General features: G+C 49.3%; 1 long non-coding RNA gene across 1 annotated transcript; it reads left to right on the top strand.

The window, feature by feature from the left end:
* Positions 1-918: 918 nt before the first annotated feature.
* On the top strand, positions 919-2,771 carry LOC109320999. Its single transcript, XR_002103923.1, has 3 exons — positions 919-954; positions 1,682-1,852; positions 2,600-2,771. It is a non-coding gene; the product is annotated as an uncharacterized LOC109320999 (long non-coding RNA).
* The last annotated feature ends 2,058 nt before the right edge of the window (positions 2,772-4,829 follow it).

Raw genomic sequence — 4,829 nt, 5'->3', positions numbered from 1 at the left:
GTCCCCTCTGGCAGGGCTGCCCCCTACAGAGTTGCAGAGCTCCCACCTCAGCCCCTGGCAGAGGGCTCCCCCCACTGTTGCTTTTTTCCCCCCAACCCCAATGTCCTTTGGGCCCCGGATCCCCCCCCTCCCAGGACCGGGAGCTTCCCCATCAGGGCTGGCGACGAGGCCAGGTGCAGGGCAAGGGCCCAACGAGGGTTTCCCCAGGGGGAAGTGGCGAGAGGAAGAGCTGGAAGAAGCCAGCCGCGGCGGGCCCTGAGCCCAGCCCGCGGGGTGGGTCCATGGCTGTGTGGGGTCATAAGGGGTTAGGATTGTTCTTGGAGAAGAGGGGCATCCATGGGGATGGAGGCTGGGAGCGAGGGGCCTGGACCTGAGATGCTGGAGGTGGTAGGGAGAGAGGGACAGTGGGGGTAAAAAGGCCTGGGTCAGACCCAGCTCACACTCTCCCTTTTAGTCTCCCCTCTCTGGGCGCTGAGCCAGGTGGACCTGCTGTCTGACCCAGTCCGTGGCAACTCTTATGTCCTTATGAACACGGCAGGATGGAGCTTCCCCGGCTCAGGGACTGGGCACAAGCACCGAGCCCAGCGTGTGCTGCAAAACCTGCCGGAGAAGTGGGGTAAAACGTCAGCCTGCCTTTGAGAAGCCTTCAGCAGTCTGTAAGCGTTAAAAGCCAAATCAGTCCCTGTGGATAATTATGTCGTGATACGATCCCGGCTGTCGCCAGATGACAGATTTTTTGGGGGAGGATGAAAATATTATGTTCAAAATCTTCCCCTAGCTTTCTTCCAGAACGTTAAGCATTTGATTCAAGGCTGTAATCCTGTGTGAACTGGAGGCTTCCCCTAGGCCCCAGTATAGTTTTCCAAGTCCAGCAACAGTTCCAGGAAGGAGACGAAAGCAGAGCAGGCGCAAATGTTTCATGGCAATGCAGCTTCCGTGAGATCAAACAACCAGGTAACCAGAAGCTGAACGGCCTGAGTAAAGTCTCATCAGCCCTAGGAAAACAGAGACATGGGGGTTCTGCAGTATAGCAGCTCCCCAGTGAAGGTTGTACTGCAGACAGGGCTCCAGTGGTTTTACCACTGTGGTGTTTAACCCTATGATGAATAGGTAAGAGTACACACAGCCTGTCTACACTACATGGCACCTTCTCCTGGCAGCAAGCAGAGCTGCACCGCTGAGGAAATGGTGGTGGTATTTTCTCCCTATAGACACGGCCTAATGGCTTCTCCAGGACAGCAGACAAAACTCAGTAGTTTGTGTTAAACTGCAGATAAACTGCTCCTCTTTCTCACGGGTTTCATCTATGCCACAATCACTAATGCGGTTCTATAGCGTCGCCTAGTGCAGTTGTAGCTGGCAATGTAGACAAAGAACAAATATTTGTCTAACTTAGGAAAAAATGTTTCTTGTGTAGGTAAGTTGGTTGTCATGTTATAGGATGACTAGCAATTGTAAAGTGACCTGCCTTTAGAGTAGCCACATACAAAGCCTGAAAAAGGAACTTGATTACATGCCAGCAGGCAATAACAAACTTTTCCTAGCAAACATTTCTAAGAGGAAAGCCTGAAGGCTTTAGTATCTGCAGCACTTAAACTTTATGTACAGTTGTATGTCTGCCTCTTCAGAATGTGTGGATTTGCTTTCATAAATGAACTCATAATAATACTCTCTGCCTCAGTCTGCAGCCAGCTCCAGTGCCTCAGTGCTTGCTGATATCTTCTACCAAGCAACAGCTGGGAGAAATGCTCAAAACCCTTCTCTTCACTTCCCTCACCTGGAAACCTGGGCAGCAATGAAAACAGCCAGAATTGCATAGCAGGCTATGAGAACAGCTGACATGTCTAAGCAAGTAGCTTAGACTCTTCCCAGTCTGCATCTCAGCTCTCACAACACGCCACTCAGTGAGAACCTACATTTTGGCCCCATCAGTGGGTGGCCTCTCTCTAGCACAGCCACCCAAGGCCTTCAGGAGAGAAGAGAAAAAGTAAAGCAACAAAGGTCAGAAAGGAAAAGAGAAAATGGATAGCACAGCTGAGCACAGGAAACACTTGCTCACCATGGGCTTGCAAGCAGGTGTCCATCATTACAAGTCCTAGGAACAGTGCCCTGGGAGGAACTGCTGAACCTTCCTGTTAAGGGAAGCTCTGCTTATGAAGCATCATCTAGGATGCTCACGTTGGCTTTGCCCACGTGTCATTGACAACCGGGATCAGGATGCTGGCAGCTTAACCATCCGTAGACATGGTTGGTTGCAAGCATAGATGAAGCCAAATCCTGCTGAGCATGATCTTGGAACCCTCCACGTTCAGTTTCACCTGTTCTTGTTACCCACTGTCAAGAAAAGGTACTTCTAGCACAGACAAGTTAGGGCTTTACCCCAGAACTCTGCATGCTCCTTCTAATCCAGCCCTTTGGCCTTTGGTTAATTGTTGTCTAGTCTATTTTTCACAGCCCTATCGCACAAAAGCCCTTTTTTGGGGGGGGGGGCTGGGAAATGATAAGTCTTTGAGAAATCAGCTTTCGGTATTAATGAGAGATTTGCATAGAATCTGACTAAATGCTTATTATTAGCCCATTTACCAACCACATTTGTCAGTCAACCGCAGGCTTCTGATAGATTTCCAAAATATCTCCAGCAAACAAAGGCAATGGGGCAAGGTTAACATTCTGCAAGACTCTCTCTGAAATGCAAGGAAACAGAGAGAGCAAAGAGCGTGAGTCAGGGCTGTAATGTGTGCATGCATGCTGCCATAAAGCAGCTCAGCCTATTGAATTTGTGGCTCTCAGTCAATTAGTGAGATGGCATTTTGCTGCTTCATTGCAGAGCTGCTGTTTTTAGCATGTCTCAGCCATCCTGCTGTCCTTGTCTCCCTCTTACTCTTCTTGCTTTCAAGATTAACATCAGAAGTGCTGCAGGAGCCACCCAAAGGCAGCTGAAAGGTGATGTAATCAGCATCCTCCCCTGCCTAGTGTATAAGCGTGTTATTTCCACAGCAGTGCTGGTAGCCACAAATTTAGGGCTATATCTATTTACTTGACTCACCACGAAAAAGTTCGCTGGCTTGAGTGGGACTACTTGGTAAGTAAAAGAGTAATAGGAGCGCTTGTACACATGACAATGTTACCATGGACACGTGATGACAGTTTCCCTTTGTGTGGCTTATGGCATCACACATTACACCTATGCAAGTTTTGGGGTTTTTAAATGAGTTTGCATCTTGGCAGACTCCCATGTAGTTTAGTCTGCAACATTGTAACTTGAAACATTGCAGCCATTAATTTGTCAGCTCCTCTCCCAGCCACAGGAGAGGCGGGGAGGCTCCGCCAAGAAAAAGAATTAGGCTCTTCACCACTTCACCTTCAGCAGGTTCCTCCAGCTAGCTAGCAGGATGCCTGGGGCCTCCCAGTAATAGGCTGGCTTGCCTGAGGCAGTGCAGAGAGGCTGCAGGAGGGCAGCTGGGTGTGCTGACAGCCAGAGAAGGCAGTGGGGACAGTTCAAGGGGTGTTGGAAGCCCAGGCGGGATGAGTGAAGAGTTGAATCGGGTGTCTGAGCTGGGGCAGCACCAGGCCAACTAGCAGCCTGCATGGCTGACCCCACTCCCCATGCATTGTCCCCATACCTTCTCCAGCACCTGCACACCCAGCCACCCTCCTCCCACCTCTCCACACTGCTCCAGGGGCAAGTCAGCACTTTCCTGGGTGGCCCCAGGCAAACTGTTGGCTAAGGGTCCCTGATCCTTTATTTTTCACCTCTCCTGTAGCCAAGGGGCAAGATGACAGATTAATGGCACAGATTAATGCCCCTCCCCCTGCAGCTGCAGGAGAGGTGGGTAGGCTCCACCAGAAAAAACAGAAAAAAGGATCAGGCCCCTCACCACTCCTGCCTTCAGCAGGCACCTGCAGCCACCAGGACAATGACATATATATACAGTGCATTTTATTTTTCCATCACTGTTTCTTTTTAAAAACTCACCATTTTAGCTTAGGGGTTATAGAATGCAACCCTGAAGAACTAAACCTCTGTGACGTGTACAAGCACCCTAGGAGGCTTGAACCCTGATTTCAGTTTCTGACCATTGCTTTCCAAACGAATTGCCATAATTTAATTTTTCCTTTTCTCATTGCAGCTTTTGTCACTCTTTATTCCCTCAGTTCTTGAGAATTTTCAGTTTTAGTTGCCATAGTCCTAACCCTGATTTCATTGCAGTCATCTGAAATGTTGCAATTGCTCTCTAGGAGTGGGATCAGACCCCACCGCCTCAAAATCCTGGTCGATGGAGCATGTTAAAAGAAACTGCCAGAACCAAGCTAAGCAGATGAAAGATCAGGGGTGAAGTGTTTTGTAAATCCAGTCCTGCATACAAAAGAGTGTCCTTTGGCATGTGATTTCATGCGAGTTGTATTTTTTCTATTGGGCCGAGACAAAATTATGTGGTCATTTCTCCCTCTAACTAAGCAACGGGGATGTACAACTGTGCTCCACAAAGACACAGTGCAGTAGTTCAACCTAAGCCATCTAGCCAGTGGGGCCAGTTTTTTTGGCAGGCAAGTCACAAGCCCTGCATACTCCCCAAGTGCCACTCTAATCCCCTTCTCCTGCTCTGCTTTCTGCTCTGCCATGTACCACTCAAAACATGGCCACAAGTGGCATGAATCATTGGCCTAGACCCTTTCCAATGGTTGCAGGTGGGAAGGGCAAGTTTGTTTCCACACTCCCAGAACTTGGGATCTATGGGTCATTTTTATACAGGTTCCTGAGCTGCTCTCTCTCAATACCTTGCCAGCAAGGCACAGCCCTGCCATAGCACAGAGATCTCAGGCTTACT

The sequence above is a fragment of the Crocodylus porosus genome, unplaced genomic scaffold (assembly GCF_001723895.1).
Source record: "Crocodylus porosus isolate Cpor-Errol unplaced genomic scaffold, CroPor_comp1, whole genome shotgun sequence".
In the NCBI taxonomy this organism is placed as follows: Eukaryota; Metazoa; Chordata; order Crocodylia; family Crocodylidae; genus Crocodylus; species Crocodylus porosus.
This window is presented reverse-complemented; position numbering and strand designations above follow the sequence as displayed.